This window comes from Apaloderma vittatum, unplaced genomic scaffold (genome assembly GCF_000703405.1).
Source record: "Apaloderma vittatum isolate BGI_N311 unplaced genomic scaffold, ASM70340v1 scaffold16822, whole genome shotgun sequence".
Taxonomy (NCBI): Eukaryota; Metazoa; Chordata; class Aves; order Trogoniformes; family Trogonidae; genus Apaloderma; species Apaloderma vittatum.
Window position 1 is genome coordinate 2,420 of NW_009702081.1, and position 12,900 is coordinate 15,319.

The following is a 12,900-nucleotide window of genomic DNA, read 5'->3' on the forward strand; positions in this document are numbered from 1 at the left end:
ATAGAAACTAGGAGAGGGAGAAAGGAGTCTGGGTAATGGGATTACATTACTTCCGCGCTAATATGACCTTGGAGATGGTCTACTGCTCTGCAGGGATTTGGGGAGTAATGCATTTGATAGCATCATCTGAGAGGGTGTGCATTTATCTGCGGATATTTTTATCCAAGCTTAAGTATTTGTGTGTGTGTACGGTGTTTATTCTTTCAGCTGATCTTGGTGTTTTATCTATTCACCTCCAGCTCTGTGTAACCCAGGGATGTGTTGCAGGCAATGCTGTGGGATTCTCTTGCAGAGGGTTCAGATGCTGTGCAAGGGGTTAATGCCTTCTCCTTTGAATTGCTTCCTGAAAAGCCTAAATCAAAAGCATCGCACCCCTAAAAGTCAGAACATGGTGGCAAAACCCCCCAGGGACTAGATCTTCACTCCTTAGTCTCTGTTGGAGACCAGAGAGGAGGAAGATTTCAAAGGAAGCAGCAACTGTATGCTCACATGCCCTCTTCGTGGTATTGTTAGTGTGGAGAAGAGCAACAGCATCTCTTTTATCTCAGCTCTTGGGGTACCACAGTGAGACACATTGATTGCTGAAGTATCCAAGGCCTCAGCTCTGAATGGAGAGATTTCCAGATCAGAACCAGCATTTTGGTTACCTGTTGGCGGTCAGAGTGCTGTGATGCTGGGCAAGGTATAAATTATTAAAATCAATTTTTTTATATAATTGGCAGTCACAGTAGAAGTGATGAAATGGATCTAGCGGTTTACAGACAAGCAGTTTAGAGTAGTGAGAGAAGAGCAGATATTTCCCTGTACAAAAGCATCTTCTCTGGGTCAAAAAACTGCTTCTCTGGGTCAGGATATCCAGAAATGTGTGTGTGTCAGCAGGGGCTCACCATTCCCTGTGGACTCTGCAGAGCTGAGCTTTGTTTTAGGCAAGCAGTAGGTTTTTGTCTTTGCCCCTTTTTTTCGAGGTCACTTTTCTTTCTTAGAGGATATGTGAAAATAGCCTTTATGTATCAAAAGTAAAAAGAGACTGGTTCCTGGTTCAGGAGGAGGTAGAGCCTTGGGTGATGGGGGAGCTTTCTGTGTGAGGGTGGCGTTTGCTCAAGAAGAGAAGGCAACTCTTCCCAGTCTTCCTTGAAAATAAAACTGGTGTGAAGGGAATGAGGGGACAATGAGAATGAATGCTTTAAGGGTTTGCATGGCTACTGAAGCTGTGGAGTCGATGTGTTTCCTTTGAGGCTGCTTGTAGCTGCTTTTATGGTGCCTCCTGTTGATGGGGAACATGTCCTGAGAGTGGCCAGCTAGCTTTGACCCAGCATCCTCGCCTGCGTCTGGCTGGTGATGCTAGAGGAAGACCCCGTTGTGTTGTGGGATGATGCGACCTGCCTGAGCTGACTTGGATTGGAACTATCATCTCGCAGCAGGCAGCAGCCCCAGTAAACACCTCTCAGATGACCATGGGATGACCATATGGAGAGATGAGCCCTGCTGAAGAAGGGACACGGGTTTGGGGCTGCTGGATAACACCTCACACACTGGGCTTGGCTCCGGACTGGCTGCATCTCCCTGATGGCAGCATGTAGGGATGAATCCTTGCTTGCGGTCTGTAAAACACACAATAGAAGCTGCACTCCCCATCCAGGCAATTAAAGTGTCTACTCTGTGCATAAAAAGAGACTAATAATAATAAGAATGGTGAAGTTAATGAGATTTCAGATGTCTTTGCAAACTGGCCTAGGTTTTGTAAGTTCAGAGTTGCGTCATGTTGCAGCCCCTGTGAATTGGGGAGTTTTCTTCCCTCAAGTGCTTCAGGCTGTAGTGAAGGTTGAGCATTCTCAATCAGGCAGCCTGCGTGGGGTATGTCACATCTCAAGGGAAATAGGCATTAGTCAAAATTCAGTCCGGAAGGGAGAGAGAAAATTTGCAAAACATTTTGCCTGACGCCTTTTGGAAGGAATTCAGAGAAGAGCAACTAAAATGATTAAGGTTCTGCAGGGAATGCATTGTAAGAAAAGATTAAGAAAAAGAAAAGCTAAATATATAAAAAGCAGCTAGACCGGAGTGAAGGGGAAGTGATCCCCAGTGGTGCATATTTAGAAGAGTTGAACAATGGAGAAGTAAAAAGACTATTTAGGATGCTGGAAGGAGAACATGGAGTGTAGAGAATCAATTAAGCAATCAAAAGCCTGTGGACTGCATATCTAGATCTGTTTTCCAAAGGAAAGAGGTGAAAGGAGAATGGAAGAGTCTCTGAAATGGATGTCTTGGCCTTTGGAAACTATAAAACCAGGCTGAGTCAGGCAGGCAATGAATTCTCATTCCATGGCACATGGGTGGAGTTGGCCTCACTGAAGTCCCTACATGGTAGGATGGAGGTATGGAAACCTCCTGGCCTTGGTGGGGTTTTGCCTTCTCCTTAGGAAGTGTGGAGGGGCATCTGGACATCTTCCCCACCCCAGACCGCCTTCTCCCTTCCCTGCTCCCATGCCAGTGCATGAAATAACAACCTGGAAGGCGTGATAGGGACGACTGGCTGCAGTCTCCCCGCCTTGGCTGATTAATTAACTCTTCAGATTAATTTCCTTTCTGATTACCGCTTGATTAATTTCTTCTAACTCTGCGAGACCTCCTCACCACTTAATCCTCTTTATAAGCCCTCAGAGTGTGGTGCTTGAAGTAAACATCAGGCGCAGAGAAAAAAAAAAAAGAGAAAAAAAAAGGCAAACACTCTGAAATGCGAACACAACAACACTGCCATCAGGACCCCTCTGTGCCAGGACCCAGCACCTGTAGGGCTGCCCCACAGCACCCTGCCCCAAGGGCTCCTCCACACTCTCCCCTCTCCGTGTGTTGAGCGCTGCTTCTCACGTCAGTTCTCCAGCGTGTCTGTAGGAAATTGCACGATTTCACTTGTTGAGCCTGATAATTAGTGACAATATCTTGGTAATTTGCAAAGGAGGCAGGAGGAGGGAGTTGTGTTCAGCAGCATGAGAGGAGGTGTGTGTTTTGTTTTGGTTTTTTTTTTGTTTTTCAATCACTTTGTTAAAGGGAGTGTCTGAACTCATAAAGATGCTTTTGATGTATGCAAGAGCAGAAGGTGTTGCCGGCATGATGGGTCAAGCCAGGCATGAGGGCTGGTGCTGTTTCACCAGTCCAGTGCCGTAGGGCAGGTCCAAGAGGTGTGGGGATGGCAGGAGCCACCAGCTCGGAGGAGAGGGACAGTGGGTGAGTGGGGACACCAGTTTGTGGATGGCTGTGGTGCAGGTGAAGGCGATGGGGTCAGAGTGAGTAGGGTGATCAGGCTGAGCCTTGTCTCTAGTCTTGACAAAATTCGCATGGAGAAAGCAGCAATCCTGTTCCTGCTGTTTTTTTATTTCATTTTAATATTTATTTATTTATCTTTTACTCCTGGGCATCCATTCCCAAATGCCTCTAGATGCTTTAATAAAATATAAGTAAAAACATAACTTCTGATGAGAAAAGGAATGCAGCAAATGAATCCCCAAGCAGGAAGGAAAGCTCTCCCCCATCTTCACTACACTCAATAACCCAACACGTGCCCCTGGGAAATGCAATGTTTAAAGAGCAACAGTACTTTCTTGGCCATTGTTTTTAAGGAATGTTTTGCGGTTGGAAACAAAGCTGTAGTATGCACCAGCTAAGTCCTAGTGAATTTGTTTTTCTCGTGACCTCAGCTGCAATGGAAACAGCAAGAATATTTTGCACCCAAGAGCCAAGCTTGCTTTTTGTTTTGTGGCTGTACAGCATGTGTCGTCCATAAACGTGACTTAAACTAATGAATTTGTCTGGTTTTGAACTACCAAGTGGAAGAAAATAAGAAATAAGAAAATAAGGTGGCGTGTGGATAGAGGCACAGACGATGATTTACTTCTGTGTTAATGGACAGCACAAGCAGCTTATGAAGATTTTTGGAGCCGGTACTGTTCCCAGCCTGCAGCCTTTGCTGTGATAGCCTTGCTCAGCCCTGCCCTGTGCTGCCTTGGTGTAACCCTGTGGTCATGATATTTGAATCGGTCTTTAGCTCTGTTGGAACCAAATGACTCTGATAAAGGAGAATGCACTGCACGCCGAGAATATGCTGTTCTCATATATGTGGCGTTAAGGACAACCCTCCAAGATCACCCCAGACTGGAGAAGGCTGCAGCTGGTAATCTTTGGCCATGAAGTCACTTGGGTCTGAGCTTGTTTCCTTCTATGTAACTGCCTCTAAAAAATACTTATTTTGACTGTGTGAGCTGTGTTCTAGGTGGTATATGACAAATGACAGCCGTGCTCTGCTGCATTAGCTTGGATATGCATACGTCTGCAAACCAGCTTGGAGCTCCCTTTGTTCCACTACACTAGGCTCCTGAGTTGCAGGAACAGATTAATGGTCCATTTTGGCTATTTCTGAACTTGTGTGCTGATATTCTTGCCGTACTGGGATAGGGTGAGGAAAGGATGGAGTCTTTCTTATAGCTCACATCCGTGGGAGTTGGCAGCACCGGAGCTGTGTGTATCTGAAGGTTTTTGGCCAAGGAAGTCTCATGTCCAGGAAAATGCAGGCAGTGGGGGATTAAGAAACTTGAGCTGTGCCTCTGGCTCTGCAGTTGAGACAGGCTTCAAGTCTTCCTTATCCCCTTTGTCACCTATTTGTATTGGGAAATGAAGGGCACCTACAGCCACTGCAAAGCTCCCTGGTTTCTGGCCACAAGAGGTACTGCCATGGCATGAGCGGTGATTTGTTCTTTTGTTTGAATCTCTTTTTCAGTGTCAGCAGGGCAGCGTCCTGCTCGTGTGGCTTTTGTAGGTTAACCACGTCTTTCATTTGGAAAAAAAAATCCCTTTATTTGCCTTTTAATCTCTACTATTAAAGCTTTACTGCCAACTGATCTCCAGTTCCTACAAGGAACGGGGGAGAGTAAATTGGAATCTTTGATCTCTGTTTCTCCACCTCCCCTGTCCTTGCATCATCTTTAAGGCTGTATTTCCGTGGCCATAAAAAAGTCAATATGAAAGTAAGAGGGCAGGGGAAAAAAAAAAGCTAAACAAATGGGATTTATATTTTGTAGCGATGAAGGGAACAGCAGTAACAGCATTGCACCAAAAAGTCATGCACCATCTCTATGGATGAGAGACGTTTCCAGTTGTGTGAGCGGGGACCGTTTTCTCCCAATGTCCGTGGCATCTGCTGCGTGTTGGACTGAGAGGGGCAGCTGTATGGGTACAGGTCAATATAGCATTTCAGGTTGTGCCTGTGGAGATGCCACCATTGAAAATGTAGAGAACCTCTTTCAAACCTCTTTGGCACTTTGTCATCACCCTGGCAGATGTGACAGGTCACATCTTGAATCCAGAGCGGGTTGCTGAGCCCTTTGGAGGTGTCGCACCTCTGTTGTGGTCAGAGCCTCCCAGGACAGGGCTGGTTTCCTCAGGCTGGCAGGGAACTGATGTTCTGTCATTTGTAGAGGGTGACAGAGCAGCTCTGGGGTCACACCTTTGGACTTTGTCTCGTGGCTCATTTTGGGCTTGGCACATGTGTGCACGCATCACTGTGTGAGGAACTTGGCTGGTTTTCAGGCTGCTTTAGAGGGAGCTGGTCCTAAATCATAGTAAATGTGAAGCCTGAAGAAGGACATCTAGTGGGTGGCAGGGTCCCCAGGAGTTTGTCTGGGCTGAGGGTGTCTTCTGGACCAGAGGAAAATAACTTCTGAAAAGAGGAAAAAGGAAAAACTTGGTTATTCTAACTATATCCTGAAAATCTGACCAGAAGCAGCCAGAATAGGGCTTGGTGGAACAGTGCTGGCACACTTTTTTGGTTTCCTACGCAGCTTGGAAAACGGAGCAAGAGAGAGATGAGAGGCAGATTTGCAAGGAAGGTGGTAAGTCTGGGGGAGAAGGGGGGAAATAACAGACCGAGAAGGATGGGTGGATTTCTAGCTCACGCAGAGGATCAAAATATGCACATAAATTATTTTGGAGGCATGAAACTGTAGTTTAAAAAAAGACATTGCTGCCAAAATCCCCAGAAAAGGTGCTTCACTGCCCAAATTTCTGGTTTTGTAAGGTGACCAGAGGGTGAATGCACAATCCTTTCAGTACTGCATTGTAGCAGAGCCTCCCGCACCCCCTCCCTCCCTCCCTTGCCCTCAGGCAGCTTCAACTCTGTAAAGATGACTTAGCGCATGAAGGATGTGGTGGGATTGGATCCTAATCAGATCATTACTGCAGCAGTGAAGGAATATAATTTCCCATCCATGAACCACCACTTTTTTCAGCATCTCCTTTATTTCTAAATAATATATGTGTTCTTGGTGGGTTTTCTTTTTATTTTTTTGCTGTGTGGTCAAAAATAAAACCGCTCTGTGTAAAAGGCAAGAGAAGTAAGCCAGGTTTAGGCAGCGTGGAAAATGCTCTTTTCTTCAGAATTAAACCCAAGTAAAGACCCCAGATGGTTTGAAATCCAATGCTGAGACAGACACATGCACAAACGACTTCACTAAAAACCAGATAACATTCCCCTACATCCAGAATCCAGCCTACTGGGCTTGTATGGCTGTTTAGCACTGTGGGCTCTTGTGGCCAAAGGCTACGGAACAGAAGGGATGGGAAGTGAATGTATCTAAAAAAACCCCAAACCTATCAAAACCCAGCACTGTTGCGGCTGTAGCAGTGCGTGGCAGCTGGCTGGCTTAAGACACAGGTAGTTGCTTTGCTTTCTCTGTGGCACGTTTAGCATCTGGTCTAGCACTGGGCTGAGCAGGTGGTCTGCAGTGCTCTGGATGTCTCAGTCCCAGATACCAGCTCTCTGAGGGATGTGAGGTGGTTTCTTTTGCTCTCTCCTGCCTCTGGCTTTGCTGGTAATCCCTGAGTGGTTTCATCAGCTGTCTTGGAAAACATTTTAGCTCCAAGATCATACTAGTTCCATAAACAGAAGCTAAAAACTGCACATATGCCTGAGTAACATTGTATGGTGTCATTTGTAGTCTCGATGAAATGGCTGAACCATGACACGTGCAGTGTTTTTAGCAGACAGTGGGGCGCTGCTATCGCTAATTTTGGGTGAAAAACTGTCATTTCCCACATAGACTCAGAAAAGAAAGTTTGCATGTGACGCTGGAGAAACTCTAGAGCTGTGAACGTTTGGCAGAACTTTTTTTTTTTAGGAGTCCACAGATGGGAAAGAGCTCCAAACTATCTGCTAGTACGCAGCTACGTGTGAATGGGAAAACTGCAGCTGCGTGAACCATCCACAGCCGCAGGTTGTTGATGCAGCCTGATTTAACAGACCTGCTCTTAATAGCCTCGCCTAGCTTGCCATGCAGCTTTTTGGGTTGGGAATGGTAATCTTTTATGCAGAAGTCTTGCTCTGCTGCAGGTAAGCTCCCAGGCTGTGAGTTAGTCCTGGACCATCACACCGCAGGAAGCCTGTGTGCTGGACCTGCGTTCATGTGTGCACCATCAGATAACTGGGTTGGAAGGGGACTGTCCTGAAGTACAAGGGTTCTGTGTTTTAAGGCAGCTGCTAGAAAAGGTTAGGGTATTCCTTGTCTGTTTTCAAAGGGCAGGAGGAAGAAGCTGGAGCGGGGAGATTCTGCTGTGTGGCTCAGGAGTACTTTGCCTACACAGAGCTGTCTCAGCAGCATCACCTTTTCCCACTTGAAATGCTAAATTATTCTTCTGCTCTGTTGTGCGATTGTTTTATGTGCTTTTCTCAGCAAAATCAATCAAGAATTGATAATTTATAAGCTCTTGTTTGCCTTTTTTTTTTTTTTTTTTTTTACCCTTCAAGGGAAAAACCGAGAAGGATAAAGCAGTAGGCAGTGCTACAAGGAAAGGAGCATGGGAGATGCAGAGCTGAGCACCACCTTCCCTTGTCAATGGGGTCTGAGGGTGCTCATTGCTCGTGCTGGTGAGGGAGTTGGTCTCTACTGCTGACTCTGTTAAGGGTCTGTCTGCCCTTGCTGCTCACTCAAAGAGTGAAGATATGAGCTGTGAAGCATGCCTGTAAGTTAAAAAACAGGGCCTCAACCTTGAGAGAAGTATCAGGCATGGTCATTCCCGGCAAAGTTATTAGAGTGTGAGCGAGAGCAGAGTGTTGCCAGGTTTGTGTGTTTCTGCATGAAGAGTGCCATGGAAAGAGAGAGATTCAACTAGGCAGGTAGAAGGAGAAAGCTGGGTCAGCTGCCGTCCCAGCTTACAGTGAAAAAGAAATACCCTGTGGCAGCATATTCCACACTTCTAAACTTGAACCCTGCCTGCATGCCTGCTGTCATGCACACCCCCACACACGCAGGGATGTCTCCTACTGCCTTCCCCCTGCAACTGCTGCCCTGTGGCACATGTCCTGTCTCCATCCTACCCCACCACCTCTGTGCAGTCCTCCCTGAATTGCAGTGCAGACACAGGAGGAGCCATGTTCCCTGGGAACTGCCCTACTTTGGAATTTTTTTGGGGGAAAGAAGTACTATTGTCTTGAAATAGAGATAAATATTATAGCTTTAGAGAAAGCTATATAGAGTAAGGAGACACTGCTTAGATAAGTGGATAAATACTTTAATACTGTAAATAATTGTGTAGACAGATGGGCGCATAGCCAGTCCATAGACATGGATGGTATCAGGATGCTCTTGTAGAGTAGGAGATGGGCACCAGTTACGTTGCCCTGATCCTGCTCTGAACCCTTTGTTCCCTTCGTTGATACTTCTGCCAGAGCAGTCATTTGCGTGGTGAGCTGCTGCTTTTTCTCAGGAAGGCTTGATTTCTAGTCTCCGCATTCTGTAGCTTTCCAAGCATTGCATCTCCAGTTTTTGGAGAGCAGCCTTGGAAGAGGGAGCTTAATAAAGCCAGGAGAATCCATTTATGAGAATGGCTCAACTTGGACCTGCCTCTAGTTCTGCTCTTGTGGGTTCCTGATCCAGCAGGATGAGGGGAGCTGGACTAGGGGAAACCAGCCTTAGCGGCTGCCTGCACCCCTCCAGTGCTGGGGTACCTGCTGGAAGCGATGGCATCTGTCGTGCCACTGCCTGTTGGGATTTCATCCTTCGGCAGATGGTCTAGAAATGCAAAACAAAGTCTCAGGGCGGACTGTTGACATCCTTCCTTTGTGGGCTGTTCAGAATTTGATTCAAATGGTCTATATTTGTCCTGGGTGTTTCAAACAGTGCTTTGGAGAGTATGGCTGGGTCTGGAGAACTGGCTGGCTCCCAAAGTTTTCCCGTTACAGATACTTCTGTCTCAGTTTTCAGCTCCTGTGCTTCTACTCATTATCTGAAGCAAAAACGCAGTAGTTGCCTAAATGGATGCATGTGAGATTCTTGTGGTTTCCTAGAAAGACTTGGGTGTTCAGCTTAGCTCTAGAAATGGCAATAATTGATGTGGGTGATGCTTCTTCACAGTTCTGTCTTTTTTCTGGCAGATGAGTTTTTTTTACTTTATCTGCACTGGCTTCCTGGTATGACTAACACTAGTCTATCCCACTTGACTCAGTCTCTTGGAAAGTAAGTGTTACTAGATAGGTCAGTAGCTGATATAGTTCAAAGTGTAGCCCATGGTGGGTTGAGTGGGTTTCTCTTAACCTCTTTATTCTTTTTCTGGTTGCAATTTAGCCAAGGATATAGTTCAGCAAATGAGTTATGTCCCAGTGCAATTCTCACAGAGTGTTGTCCACTTGAAAGGAAAGACAGCAAGATTTCATTACCTCTTTACCAACCATGTGCTTATTAGTGGAGAAGAGCAAAGATTTGACCATGCTGCTTAGAACAGACTCTACTCCCACCTACAAAGTTGTGACTGATTGTAAAGGGTGAAAAGTACCCGAGAGACTCCCTTTCCAAGCCGGGCTACTGGCAAAGATGTGTTATTTCATAGCACTACCAAAGATGGTACTGAGAGCTATGTTAAATATAGCAAAGCTGTGCAACACCCCCCGCATGCTGGACATTCAGTCTGTTCTGCGCTACCTGCTGAATGATGAACACGGTCGAGCAGCTTGTTCTTGCCTCTGCTCTGTGGAAGGTGCTCGCTATCTCTGTGTTGTCCTTGCGAGAAGTACCTTTGGGCTGGTCAGCACTCATGCGTACCCTGGTGAAGATTCATCTCAGCCGTGAAAGAAAATACTGGGCTGATTCATTGGGAATTATCAGAAAATGGGTTTTCTCTATAGCAGCCTCGGAGGGACACTAGCCGGCACAAGTCCCTCTGGATTCACCACCTGGTTTGTGCCAGTTCTTTGGCCATTCACATTAGAAAACATGCAGGGCTACAGATTGATAGCTCCTGGTTGCAGAAATGCTTGTCAGGGGTTTGACAGGCTGCTCTGGGTTTCCTGATGTTGCAGGCTGGAGGGAGGGAGCCAGCGAGCTGTGTGTTTGTGCTTTATGGCCATCCTGGTGGGACTGGTAGGCAGCCTGGCTTAGCAACTGCTCAGGGCATTTACTAAGAGATTTATGAATTTGTAATTTTCAGAGGCCCTGGAGCAAAAGTGTCTTTAATTAAATTTTGATTTTCTCCCCTCTTCACCCCCTCCTCTGTCTTCCCCCTCCCCATTCTCATCCCTGCCTGTGATTTGTTTACTGAGACCTGGCAAAGCTTTCAGAGAACAGGTAGGAGTCTTTGAGCATAGCCTGGAGGAGCAGAGGATTGCAAAGCAAACAAGCAGATGGCAGATATGATAAAGCAGACCCTGGATGGCTCTGCCAAGCTTAGGGAGGGTTCTGCGATGCAGTTCAAGGGTCCCACAGTAAGAGTTTCCTGCATCCTCCTACTCCGGTCATGGATTTGGCAAGGTGTCCGAGAGACTGATGGCCAAGCCTGTGTTCCTGTGATCTCATTTGCCCGGTGCTCAGATCTTGGCATTGCTGAGGCTACCTGGAGAGCGGAGGTAATGAGGACCAGATGACCTTATGTTGCTCTGCGTTGCCCTGCTGTGGCTGCCACACACATGCAGCCATCCAGCTTCGAGTGGCGGTCCCCTCTGGAGCGGGAGTGCAAAACCAAAGGAAAGCAAGCAGCCCCCATGTATTATTATTTTGCTTTTGCTTGCCTTTTTTTTTTTTTTTTTCTCGTTTTTTTTTTTTTTTTTAAAGGAAGTTCTAGAAGAATAAGATGAGAATACTGACAAGGGACTAGGGGTGGGGTCACCCCAGGAGATATTGCCTGGGACTTCTCCCATCACCAGTCTTGTTTTGTCATTCCTTCACAGCCACTGACTTAGTGGCAGTGTCCCTATCCAGCCGGGGCTGTCAGCCCTGTGAATAGGTTTCTATCAACCCACTCAGCCCTAAAGAGCTGCAGTTAAAAGGCTCTGGAGACATAATTGCGTCTGCATAACAGCAGTGCTGATTTCCTTGAGAGGTAGGATGAAAAGTGGCTCCATTCCACTGCTTCTGCAGAGACTTGATAGCTGCTTCTAGAAAAGGACTTGGTTGTGGTCCAGGTGCGTCCGACACTGCAGCTCTCCCTGCCTCATGCTTCTTTCTGGTTACATGCTTGTGCTGCCTCCACACTTGAGCAGTGACCCATAGGATGTTACCAGCCCCATGGGTGCCTCCAGACAGGCAAATTTGGGTTTGGCAGGGGCTGCTGCAGGGTGTTCTGGCAGCCTGAAGTGGGCTTTGTGAAAGAGACTCTTGACCTGATGCTCAGCAGACATGTGCTACTCCCAACTAGAAAGCCATTAGCCTTGTGCAAGCTTCTGTTCTCCCCCCCTCCCCGCCCCCATGCTGTGGATGAGTTTGCTCTTTACCTCACTTGCTTCTTCCTGCTCTGTTGACAGTGCACATGGAGGAGTCACTTGATCTTTGCACATCTCCAGGTCTGGCTTCCCAGCATGGATTTGTTGTTGCATCTCTTGTCGTGAGCTACAAAGCGGTGAAGCACGGGATGTGTTTTGGGGTCATGGGGTGTGGATCAGGGAGATGGCGCTTAGTCACAGAGGTAAATGCCATACACCCCATCTTTCTTGCCCTTGTGGCTCGCAGGCTAACGCAAGGCAGCTTCCCTCCCACCCTCCTCCGGGATGCTGGTGAAGTCGCTTGGGGGTAGGATGTGGAATGTGTGTAGGGAGGGATTTGGCTGGTGATGGCTCTCAAGCTCTCATGCTTTAAAAGCTGGCGACTGAGGTTACAAAAACCAGCAGAATCAGAAAAACTCTGAAGATCCTGCCTTAATGTTATTTCGTATTGTCAGGCCATTGCTTGTGCCAGCCATGCCTGAGATGGCTGTTGTGACACCCAGTCTCTTGCATCCTTTCAAGAGTCCTTTTAAACAGGGCTTCCTCTTCTTTCTGTGCCTCACTCCTGGCTACAGGTTTGTTTTGACTGTGCTGCCTCAAGGGCTGGCACCACGTTCAGGTGCCTCTGGTCTCTCATGGAGCTTCATATTGACTTGTCCCCATTCCCCAGCCACCTGCTGCGGTGTGTCCATCTGGTTAGCTCTCACCCTTCATTTCTTTTCTTAGGCTCCTCTGTGGCACTGGTGTTTTCCAGCCAGAGGCCAGTGTCCCAGTTGGCTCCTGACATTGTAGAGCACAGAGGTGGATTTGGGGATGATTCCTCTTGGGGGAGCTGGGAGGTAAGGTCGGGGCAGAGCACATCTCCCCACTCACATTGTGCACCAGCTCCTTGTTTCTCAAGTGGAGTCGGTAGATGCTGCATTTCTGCAGGCCAGCCTGCCTGCTTTAATTGACGCATTAATTGATGCTGCATAAAAACTCTTGTCTTGCAAAGCGCTGGTGCTGGGCTGGCAGAGCGGCGAGAGGCTGAGTGTTTCTAGCTGGGTGCTGGAGGACTTGCGGAGTGGGATGGTGCTGGGTGGTGAGAGGTGAGCTCCTCGCAGAGCAGAGCCCCCACCCCGGGGCTGCTGACGGGCGCCGGTGCCTGCATTGAAATGCAAGCGGCATTC